Source organism: Rhipicephalus sanguineus, chromosome 11 (assembly GCF_013339695.2).
Source record: "Rhipicephalus sanguineus isolate Rsan-2018 chromosome 11, BIME_Rsan_1.4, whole genome shotgun sequence".
Lineage (NCBI taxonomy): Eukaryota > Metazoa > Arthropoda > Arachnida > Ixodida > Ixodidae > Rhipicephalus > Rhipicephalus sanguineus.
The window spans coordinates 98,423,362-98,436,009 of NC_051186.1; the positions used below are offsets into that span (position 1 = coordinate 98,423,362).

At 45.1% G+C, this 12,648-nt stretch overlaps 1 pseudogene; it reads right to left on the reverse strand.

Moving 5' to 3' along the window:
• Positions 1-2,023: 2,023 nt before the first annotated feature.
• Positions 2,024-8,420, reverse strand: LOC119375268 (sulfotransferase 1C2-like; annotated as a pseudogene).
• Positions 8,421-12,648: the final 4,228 nt, after the last annotated feature.

Here is a 12,648-nt window from a genome sequence, read left to right on the forward strand (position 1 = left end):
TTTCGACGTATATTTGAAATCTCATTTCATTGCCTATGATTTTTCAAGGGCTCGTTTATCTTTGTTAGACACAATATTAATGAGAACTAACAGACAATGACGCCAAGGAAAGTATAGGGGGTGTTATCTGTAGTATTTCGTATGTAAATGTGAAGAAAGTAAAGTGGACGAAAAGATGACTTGCCGCCGGCAGGGACCGAACCTGCGACCTTCGAATAACGCGTCCGATGCTCTACCACTGAGCTACGGCGGCGGTCATCCTCCCGTCCACTTTCTGGGGTATATATGTTGATTAAACCTAGGAGTGTTAGTCAGCGCCAATCGCAGCCATGGCGGCGAGTGTGGAACACTCTTTTTTTGCCTCTTGGCGTCACGGAGCACGTGATCTTTTTACGAGTTGGCAGCTGACCAATAATCCCTCGCATACTACCTGAAGGCATTAAGTCTGCCAGGACGAGACCCTCGCTATGAATGAAGGAAAGCTATGATTTTTCAAGGGCTCGTTTATCTTTGTTAGACACAATATTAATGAGAACTAACAGAAAATAACGCCAAGGAAAGTATAGGGGGTGTTATCTGTAGTATTTAGTATGTAAATGTGAAGAAAGTAAAGTGGACGAAAAGATGACTTGCCGCCGGCAGGGACCGAACCTGCGACCTTCGAATAACGCGTCCGATTCTCTACCACTGAGCTACGGCGGCGGTCATCCTCCCGTCCACTTTCTGGGGTATATATGTTGATTAAACCTAGGAGTGTTAGTCAGCGCCAATCGCAGCCATGGCGGCGAGTGTGGAACACTCTTTTTTTGCCTCTTGGCGTCACGGAGCACGTGATCTTTTTACGAGTTGGCAGCTGACCAATAATCCCTCGCATACTACCTGAAGGCATTAAGTCTGCCAGGACGAGACCCTCGCTATGAATGAAGGAAAGCTTCAGAGGACAGAGGACCTATACCTTCAGAGGACCTAGACCTAGGACCTAGACCTAGACCTTCAGAGGAAAGAGGACCTATACTTTCCTTGGCGTTATTGTCTGTTAGTTCTCATTAATATTTCATTGCCTAATCACATAAGGGCAGCAATGTATCATCAAGAGGACAAATGCCCGCGTAGGAGCACGTCCTGATTTGTATCACTGATTTCAAACAATGTGAATGTGGAGGTTGCAGAAGCAGCAAAATTCCTGCACATTCGACTTAGTTCGGGTAACTGCAACGCAATGCGTGTAAACCACAGTTGCAGTTGTTATGTTGTTACACTTGGGAGTAACAGTCGATGCGTAGGTTTGGCAGATGTGACGACAACTTCTCAGAAACCGCATCAATGCTGCAGTATAGGTGGGTAACTTGATTTGGGTTCATAACAATTTAAAAGCATATATGAATTCACATCAAATGCGGTTGTCAGGGAAGTAGTCCTCTTATTTAAATGAAAAAAAATCAGTGCTACGCTAGTTTGACAGATTTTTTTTTTTTAAGTGAGGAACAGTTTTACTGTGCGATGTTCTATCACCCACGAAGATGTAATCATAACACGGTGTTCCACATGAGCAGATGTACTTATTTTTTGTCTTTCGGCAATGGTAACGATAATAGCTTTGTGATTGCTGTGTTAAACGTTGATTGGTTCGGTTACAAGCTTAGGCAGATTCTTTTGCACGGTAAATTGTATACATGACCGTTGTTCAGTTGTTGAGTGAGTTGAAGAGGTTTGCATATCTTTACTTTAGTGCGCCATTTTTCGCGTTCTCTTGAGGTAATTGTCTTGATAGTGCGAACCGAAAGGCCCGCCCCAGTTGCAGCACATGACCAGGTGAGATGGTACTGATAACTAAAGAACAAGAATCGCATGTGTCTACTTTAACGACACCCTTCACTCCGCCCTATTAAACGGGCCACTTTTATGTTTTATTGGAACCTTTTATTTCCTCTTTATTACGAACCGTCCTTGAATTGTCATGTTTATTATATTCACTGTTGAGGTCTTGCGTACTGCAAAGAAACCTTTATTCCGTATCAGAGTGTCAAGGCAGTCCGATGCCGTTCCACAGATTCATAACATCGCTTCCAGCAGTTTTAGCAGCAATGGTACTTTTCATGCGAGTCACCTGGTCAGGCGTGAAGTGATTCCGCCAGTCACCCACTACTCCCTTCCGTACAAAATCTACGGTTATGGGTTTGTTCATAATTTCTTCCCCGACTGCCGCTTCAATAACCTTTATCCAGCGCGGCTTCTTATCCTCAGAGATGGACTTCATGCGTTTTTGCAGTTTCCGTATATCTTCGTTCACACTTTGCTGCATAGCTTTTAAACTTGTGTTGTTTGCGAGATGGGAAAGCTCGCACTTATTATGCCTTAGCTCACAACTATACTCTTCACCGATAAAGTCCGCAATCCTCATGATCCATCCGGCAGTGTCCTTCTTTAGATCCTCGTAGGTCGCAAACAGGACGTTGTGGTCGAACCTCCGCTCGTACCAGGACAGAACGTGCTCGAAGTAGTGCCCAAAGTCCACATGACCTTCGAGGAACATGTCGAAGAATTCGTCGAAAGTGCCGTCTTGAAAGCGATACTCTGGCAGGCCCTTGGTGTGGTAGTAGTAGGAGACGCAACAGTCGTAAGGATTTCTGGTTATATAGATGTACCTTCACATTAAAAGGCCAAAAAGTGCAAATATATTCACGTAAGTTGTACACAAAAGAAAAAAAATTGGTCCGCTACTTAGCCGTTGGACGACTGCCAAGCAGGCAAGATTAAGTTTCATGAGCATCCTCAGACCTACCATGGCACTGCAGGGCAAAAGCCTCCACCACGTTACTCCAAATAATCCGGACCTGTGCTTGCTGCGGCTACGTGTTTCCTCTAACTTCTTATTCTCATCTACCCACCTGACTTTATCCGTCCCGCTGGATTACTTGCCTTAACTTGGAATCCCCTTTGTCGCTCTCAATGACAAGCGGTCAGTTTTCGTAAATCTCAAGGCTTTCGTAAACCTCAAGGCCGAATCCAAGTGCCTATAAGATGTAGCTGTAATATGCCTTTCTCTGGAGCTGTACTGGTCAACTACAATTCATGATCTGAGAATACCTGACAAACGCGCTACATCCAATTGCCATTCTGCTAATTGCTTCAGTCTCATGAACCTTTAGGTTTGCACACCATGAGACTTTGGGTTTTCCCCACTCCGATTTTGTAATAACGACATGCATCCCAGCCCCAGCACTTGCAGCGATAATTAGCCGGCCTCTGTAGGTACAGTGTCGTCCATTCCTAAGGGGTATGGTAGGGTTTATCGAACAAAAAAGTGATTTTTTATTTCATAACTAAACAGTAACACACACTCTGAGGAGCAAAACCGTGCATTAGCTAACGCTTAGGAGTGCTCCTAGCCCTTTAAAAATAACGCCGACGACCGCACCTCCTAACGGATACCTGGGCTCTTTTCCAGCACTTTCTGCGTGTATGCGTTTTATTTATAATAACAATGGATAGATCGGTGGAATATATTCACTTCTTGCCATTTTCCTAATTTCTGATCGCAAATTTTCCCACCAAAATGATCTTTTGGCGTAAATATTGATATACGTTGTGAACGCGTTTCGTGCGTGTTTTTTAACATAAAATCTTCATTTTTTACTATCAGTATTCTGCAAATTTTCCAAACTTCATGTACCTTTTCTGGAGAACTATACAAATGATCGCGCTAACACTTCCCGAGATTACGTTTAAATTTCTACCAAACAGTCGGAACCTAAAAGTTTTAAAAACTTTTATGTTATGATTAGGAAAAAAAAGATAAATTGGAATGTTTCCCTCACGGCACGTGACAAGCAAGGACAAGATATTTATTTCTTGTGACATAAATGCAGGGGCCCGTTTTTGATACGTTATGATTTATACTAATAATATGTTGAATAAGCGTGCCAAATTTCACGGTCATATTGTCTTGTTTTTTTAGGAAAGGCACATTTATTTTGTGCACCAGTCTGGACTTCGGTACTCAACCAGAAGTAAGTGAGAAAAGCTAGAAAGTCAAAATTGCACAGACGGAAGACCACAAGCTCTCTTATTGAGCACGCAAATTTCAGAACAATACATGACGCTGTTCCTGAGATATAAAGCGGAAACCAGGACAACATGTTTACCCTACCATACCCCCTTAATGTGAAGATTAGTGGCCGCGCTGATCGGAGCGCTATTGCATCCGGCAAAGTTGCGCATCGAATCGAAGCGGCTCAGGCTCACATAAGCACGCCGCTTTTGCTGTAATACAGCAAAACATGAGCGGCGTCACGTCCATGGTGGCTACTATAGAGCCTGCTACAGCGCTGGAGCGCTTTAGCAGGCTCCAGAGCTGTGGTCCCAGCGATGAGACCAGAATGCGCCAAGGCTAATTGGGGCAGGCTACAATCTTGTCGCCCCTCTTTGCAGAAACAGGCATGAGGGGGGAATTACGTCACGTCGTCGGCATATTCGGCGGATGAAGTTGCTCACGTACAAATTGTTCAAGAGGTCTTTAGTGACCGCTTCTTCTTCCTTTGTTCGCTTTTCTTTGGAGCTGCAGATGGTCTTGTGCGGGTCAAGTGCGTCGCGACAACCGATGTTTTGTACAATGGGTACACGAGAAGCTTCAGCCTCCGAGTAGGCCAACGACGTGACGATCAGAGGAATTCTCCCCTCGTGCCCATTTCTGCAGAGTCGGGCCAACAATGAGGCCTCCCCCAAACAACACTACATCATCGCGGCCCGATACCTACAGGGAATCAGCAAGCAACTGGCGAGGGTGTTGGGGAAGGAGCGTATCCGAGTTGTGCAAAAACCCGCGTCAATACATGGGCGACTCTTTCCTAGGACAAGAGACCGGCGCCAAAACAAAGATCCCCTGTGCTAGTCTACAAAATTCCCTGCGCTGATGCCGTGACACTCCCATCGCCGAGACAAAATACTTACCGGAAAGGATACGGCAACACCAAAACGACGTACGTAGCTTCAATGCAGCACGAAACGCTCTCGAAGAACACAGCGAGAAGCTGGACCATCGCCCCAACTTCGATGCCGCCCGGGTCATCGAAACGGAAGGTTGCCGCACCAAAAGACAATATTACAATATTGGCATATTCAAACGACATCTGAAAACATTAACCGGTCAACAGGGACACTGCCGAGCGTGTATATACACGTTCTCCGCCACCAATGGAGAAGACAACCAACTAACAAGAGCGGCGGGGAGAACGATGGTGGAGAGGAAGACATTAAAAAGCGCTAGCCTCGGAGCCGGCTCGGCCAAGCAGTCACCCCATGAACAAGAGACCGAATGGTTTTCGAAACATAGGCTCAGTTTTTCAAAATGAAAAAAAAAAAACTAAAGACAAAACGTGGCTGAAGAGACCTTTTATTCTGACTCTTTATGCTTCCATTTCCAACGAATATTCACTGCATGAAATAGTACAAACACTTCTCATTCTATGAAGTTGTGTAATTCCTAATGAGGTTAGGCCATATATATGTTCCATTGGTCTTCCATATTGCAAGACTTACTGCAATTTATTTTTTAATCATTCTTAATAATCACTTGAAAAGGCGTAGTCGTCATCACTAAGCGGTAACAACTCTCTTCTTTAATTTGAAATCCACAAAAAAGGATATCGCTGCAGTGTTGTTTCGTGTGCTTTTGCTAATTATGTTGGCAGAGAAATAGCAAGTGACCTTTAGCTACTCTTGTCCGGCTGCGTATGATTTAGTACCGTTCCTGTCCTCTTTCAGGGATAGTTCCAGTCATTCTTTATTTCATGAAAACCTCGCGAGCTAGAGATAACAGTTTTTACATAAGTAGTTTTAACTTGCACGCTTGACATACACCAAATTTTTATGCACGCTTTCCATGATGCACTACTATCACGGACTTTGCAGGCGCATTTGATATTTTCACAGGATAGAAGGCTGCGCAAGATGGTATTGGTTGATTTTCGAACGCCAGAACACCCGAAAATTGCGCGTCGTTCCCGAGCGTTCTATTGTTGAATGAAAATGAACGTTTCGACAAAATAATCAAGTGGACATAATTGAAGTGTGCTTTGAGGTGGCTTATATTTAAAGCTTTCCATTATAAAAACGGATGCTCTATACCCTGGTGTTTTGCTGTGTGCACGGGTGGGGGGGGGGGCATTTCATGCGCGTGCAAATGCCATCCCGATATAATATAAAAGGGGATTAAATGCGATCATACTTAGCCTCTTTGGAATAAGGGTGCAAGTGAAACGGCATGTGAGTTTTAATGGCTCCCGGTCTAGGCATGACTCTCGCTGACTCAGCACCCTGCAACTCCAAGAATGGCATGGCGTTACTCTGCTCGAGCAGGCCTCTCGGGGGCGGCCGGCTGTTGAGGATGTTGTACACTATGTGCTGTATCCATGGCTTCAGAACGGCGCAACAAGGAAGACGAAAATACGAAGGATCACACGATCCTTCGTATTTTCGTCTTCCTTGTTGCGCCGTTCTGAAGCCATGCATCTGTACCAACTCGCCCAATTGTCAGTGCTGTATCCATGTTGTTCCGCACTTTGGGTAGCTTACAATGAAGATGTCGTCCGGATGTGGCTTATATCTGAGAGCCTCACGGACGAATTCGTCGACGAATGCGGTGATGACGACATAACCGTCGACCTGGCGATACACAGCTGCGTGTCTTTCTCTTCGCTTTCTAAATTCACTTTCCTCCGTTACCTGTAACAATGCCATCACGTCAGAGTAGGACCTATCAACTGGAACTGAAAAGAGCAAATTTTGTAATGTTGAACCGCAGTGGCTCTTCAGTTTGATGTGTAATATTTTGCCACAGCATACATGAGATAAGGTAGCAAAGCAAGTAAAGTCTACACCAGTGCACTTTCAGAAGCACGCCACCCGATAGGAGTACATCTCGGCAGCAGCAAATACAAATCACAAATAACAAAAAGAGCTAACAAACTGTGCCACCTACAGTTGATAATATTTTTTGAGCTTGAATGAGCAATTCAAAATGAGCTATTCACGACGACGCTATTGACCAGACTAATGACGTCAATTTGAATGCCCAATGAATGCAGTTGTTATGCATGTTTCTGGCTTTACATCACTTCAAAATATACGAAAGCTTTTCGTGCGCCTAATTTGAAGAAGTATTGTTCGGCGCGAAATCTCTTTAAAATTTACACATATATTGTACCGCGTGCATTAAACGAAGGTGACTCTCGCGTCACAATCGCAAAGAAATATCCGCTTCACACTGACACACCTTTAATATACAGTGCAATAGAAGATGGTTACTTTCCACTCAATAAATTGTGTTGATATATGGTTTTCCTGGCTGTTGTCCTGTTAACACGCTCTTTCATTTCCTTGGTGCAATTGTGCCAGCAGTTTCTTGAACCATCTTAATCATCCACCACGAAAATAACATTTCTCTTCAAATGGTCAGTGCGTGAACTGCGTAAGCGCACAATGGCCCACGTGTGAGAGTCACGTGTGAATTGCGCAACGTGTTAGCGGTTTAAAGATGGCCATCTAATACAATGTGCTCAGCCATAACTGATCATCATCAGCGGCAGCCACAGCATCAGCAAAGGGCTCAGCTACGCTGGTATTACCTTGGAGAGGCATAGTGGACACTTTGTCACTGTTGCTCGTTGGGCTAGTTGGTCACGCATTTGTAAATGGGAAACACAGCGTAAAATGAGACGCTGCACCCTTTATATTGCGTTAAAGCAATAAAACCTTCAATACTTAGTTAATGCTCAGCCTTTGTGTTCCTTAACTTGTGCTACGTATTCTCTAGCGCTGCTCTTCATATTACAGATTTCTAACTGTGTTTGCAGTAGAAGCCCTAAGGGTGCCTACAACTACCGCTCTCACTCGCACACACGCTCCTCCACTCGCGGGACGGTAAAGCTATGCATTGAGGAGCGAAGCATGGCATACGAACGAGAAGGCGATGGGAACTGGGCCCAATAGGTCTATCGCGTTGCTTTCTGAAGCGCGACGCTTAAACATCTTCGAAGTTTTTCCTTCATGGAATATCAATACTCCTAAAGAGACCCCTATTATATCCTACACTGTAAAAAGAGACCGTTATTTTTACGCCCAATATTGAGTAAAAAAGGCGGTGTCGCCATCGTAAACGTAAACTACGGTATTCTCACCGTATACCATGCCGCGCGCATGCGCATTGACTTTTAGGAGAGAAGAAAGGAAAGAGGAGCGGCGTCATGCGCTCGCCTTTCGTTCCCCGCCGCTCATGCACGCGCGTGGACGCTGCGACGACTGCGTGGCGCGCCGGCGCACCTTGTGTTACGGTACTCGCGAGAAACCGGGCATGCGCAGAGCGGCGCAGATACGGCAAGGAACAGCCGGCTCGGCGCCCGATGCGTCACCAGTCTCGCCATTTTCGAAGGCTCTGCTAACTGCGCTGGTTTGGAATCCGTTGGGCCACGTATTGTACTCCCGCTTCAGGTACGTCGCAATCTTTTCTCAAACCTTAATCGCGCAGTGATGCATGCGAATGATGTGTGTGCTCTGGAAGTATCAGAAAGCCATTTGACTTCACTGGCTGGATTTTGTGCACTTGCTCTCATGACTTTCTTGAATAGACGTCTTGCTTTGTGTTTGCACCGCATGCACTGCTGTATACTTCGCCTTGCATGGGTACGCGCCGACTTAGTGCGCGATTATTTTTCCTTGTGTGTGCCAGTGCAAGAAAACGTGAATATGAACCTTCGAGAGTTAAGGGGCTGATATACTCCAGCGTAACGTCGACGCGCGCGCACGCTCTGCACAGCGACGCTACGCTAACAAACGCGCAGCACTTTATAGTCCGACGCGCGGCGCTACCGACGCGTCCGGCGTCCGTCAGCGTGCCCCGGCTGCAGCCGGCGCGAGATGCGACATGCTGCATTCCGCGCCGGCGACGTTACCCAGACTGCACTCCGTCTGCGTCTCTTCGTGAAGAAGGGACGCCGAGTGCACTCAAATGCGCATGCGCCAAGGCGGCGTACTGCGTCGCGGAAGTGGGAGTACTACAGAGTGCTCTGTTTTCGCGTCAACGTAACGTGACGAACCTGAAGTCGCCAACTCCCGCAGCCGCGGGCTGACGCGAACGCACGTCGGAGTATAACAGAGCCTTTACAGTTATAAGGTGGCCACACACAGCACGCCGTCAATATTCGCTACATTCAACAGGTATGTAGTTATTGTGAACGGCGTGTTGCGTGCCAGCAATGTAAGGTGTTTTGAAGTTCCCACATATGCGCACGTTTGGTAGGCTGCAGTTTCGTCGAGTTCGCGCTCTTTCCATCACGAAAAGCAGAATGAAACGGTGATAGTTGCGGAAGCATTTTTTTTTCTTCGTTGAAGTGCTGTAATATTTGTTGCCTCATGCTGTATAGTTATGTTTAATAGCTTTTTCTGGAGCAGCAGCTGAAGGAGGTTTGAGTTTCCACGTGTGCGCGTTTTGCTGCGCTACGGCTTCGAGTTCTGAACTGTCTTGGTTCGCGTTGACTTTCCGAGGCTGCCGTGAAAGAGAGGTCAAATGGTATCTTTCGCTTAGTACATATTCTGTTAACTGCGATATTAGCGTCGTTTTTTTACATGTATTGCGCCTTGAATGTACGCTTTTTAATGTGACAGCTCGCAGGGCGATTTTTCCGAACTGCATGCCCGTATGCCTAACTGTTGGATGCTTGTCGATTGGATGAGATGTTTGTTGAAGTCATGCAGAGCAAATAAAATGGTTGCAACTGTAAGCTGTGACTTGAATAATTCATTTATTTTGTACTTAACCTAGATTATCAAAATACATTTGTATTTCAGCACTGGATGGTTGTATATTTGCAAAATGTGACCTCCTCTGTTATCACACTAAGCAGAGGAATACACGTTGCGTTTCTTCAATGTTCCAAAATGTGACGAAAATTCTTGAAATAAAAACTAATCATACTTGAAGCCACTTAGCATCATTTTGTTGCAGTTGCATCAGCATATGATACAGGAGCTGTGTCAGTACGCCCAATTCATTAGCACTAGTCTCATTTTTTTTCTGACATTTAGTTGCGCAATACATGCTGAAATGAAAACTGGAACTACTTGAACTATTAAGAATGCCATATCATTGTCAGTGCTCTTAACCCTATAGGTGGCGACCTGTGGAACCCAGAGGAGTGCCTTGTTGCTGATCGCCACATGTTGGGAGCGGCTAGAGAACGTCACTACAGTATTCTGCATGTTATTCACCAGTTATTTTTCCTTTCACGTCTGTTATGCTGAAAGATTGTATTCTACTTAGGAATTCGTTCAAAGGTGTGTATTTAAAGGCCAACTCCGGCGATTTTTTGGCCATGTCAAAGTAATGGTGCTTTTATGTTCCTGAGACGCTCCTGTTACGGGCCCGATAGCAGAAATACTCGGCAAATTGGAGAATAATTTTAAATAAGCAAAAAAGCGCAACACCGAAACCGAAACCCAACCGAGTGTACTGTCTACGTATGACGTAGACGTTGTTACGAACGAACCGGAAGTCGTGCAAGGCATGCCGGTCACGCCGGCGCGGAGTATGAAAACTGTGACAGCCGGGACGACCAGCGAAGCGCCGGCCAAATTAACGCTGTCTGTCGCCTTGTGCACAGCAGACGCTCGCTGTAGCGGCCGAAGCGCCGAAGTTAGCGGTGCCCTCGGCTGCGTCACTTCCGCTGCCATACCAATACTGACGTCACAGACGCAATGTTGCTAATAATTGTGGGAAGCCAGGAGGGCGTTTGCAGACAATCTTTAAAATTCATTTGCAAACAATCTGCGCATGTCTCAAGCCTGTAATTTGGCATAAATGACGGAAACGTGCAAAGGAACGTACCCAGCGAATTTCATTGAGATCCATCGACCTCGAAAAATCGCCGGAGTTGGCCTTTAAATCTTTCTGGAGAGCATTTTCATCTCCTTTTTGTAGAGAAAAAGCTGCTAACATAAGCATTGTTTCTTTATTGTGGTGTCAAGAGATCTGCAAAGATGGTGTCTCGTCCTTGCTGTTGTATCTGCAAGCATCCTACAGATTTTCTCTTGAAAACACCTCCCAATAGTAGCCTGCTGTACCTATGGTGATGGAACTTTAACGCCGCTCTAAGGACACATGGTCATTGTCAGTGAAAATCACCTATGTCTCTTTCTGACTTTGACGACGTTTGTCTGAACGCGAAATACGTGTTTACTGTGAGAATTGTTCAAAAACATTGTCCTGCTATTTGATTTAAACTCTCCGAGTTGATTCAAACTTATTACTTATATGAGGGGATGGTTCCCGTGACTTGTTTTGAAATAGGTGGCAGTAAAAGCCTGGCAACCGTCTGTGATCCACATTCACAATTATTGCAGTCCACCTGTGAGATGGCTGGTAATAGTGACGTTTCGACTAAACGTTTGTCTTTTCTAGCTTACAAAAACTCAATTTTTAGTAACAGAACAATCTCAGGGCGCATTAATTTGCCATTGAACGCCAACTTTCTGCCCTGAGTGCATTTTTTAAGCTCCCAGATATAATCAGTGTTCCATAGTTAAAGCACCCAACTTCGGTACTTTCTCGTTCATCCTCGATGCTAATTCTCAGCGTGGGCTGAAACAAAAATGAGGTCTTTACAATAGTCGCATAATCCACATTCTCAGGGTTGTATTAGTGTATAAATATGTACTACGTGCCCTGAATGCTATCTCATAGGCTGTTGCAGTAATGAGACGACTTTTTTTAAATATTGATGATTATGCCTTTATTGAGGGGTGTCGGAGGTTTAACGTCCAAATGTGACGTCCTACCATCCTGTAGCACTTCTTCTGAAGCTCTTTTCATCCTCAAATTCAAGTTGGCAGAGGGTGCGAGTGAGCGTGCGTGTAACTAGTCAGCGACGTGGCAAGAGTATAATGCTGCCGCGGATGACGAAGAATTTATTGGTGCAAAAGCAACCTTGGCCAAAGAGGACCATGGCGCATGATATGTTCTGAACTCAATGTGACATATAAGACCTATTTTCCAAGTGTTCCCAAATATACCGCAGATATGCCGAGCAGCAGGCCAAGGGAAGCTTGTACCCATTGCATCACTGGCGGACGCCCAGCCGCACTGGGGATCGAACCTCGCACCATCCGCATGTGAGGCAGATGCTTAAATCACTAAGTCATTGCTGCAGCATAAAATCAATACTAGTACAGTGAAACTTTGCTGCGGATTAGTGGTTAACATTCATGTTAGATTGGGTGATTTCTAAGATGGAGAAATATCTCTATAAACAACATTTATGGATAGCCTTGAGACACCGAATTTCAACATTTAGGACCTGCATAACTTTTTAATATATTTTGGAAATTACTACAAATCTGGGTACAAGCTCATGAGCAGCTTCATTACTGCAATATTTAGCATTGTTTTTTTCCTGCTTTGCACAAGGCACTTTTGGTATTAACCCAGACCATGGAGGCAAGGCTGAGAAAAAAAGCAAGGAAAGAGAACCCAAAAATATTCAGTTTGACGAAAAAATCATGGATTCTGAATGGAATATTTACGTGAGTAGCACAATTTCTGACTGCATTTTCTTGAGGTTGAAGTATTGAATACAACGGACCATAGCAGTTGTCCAT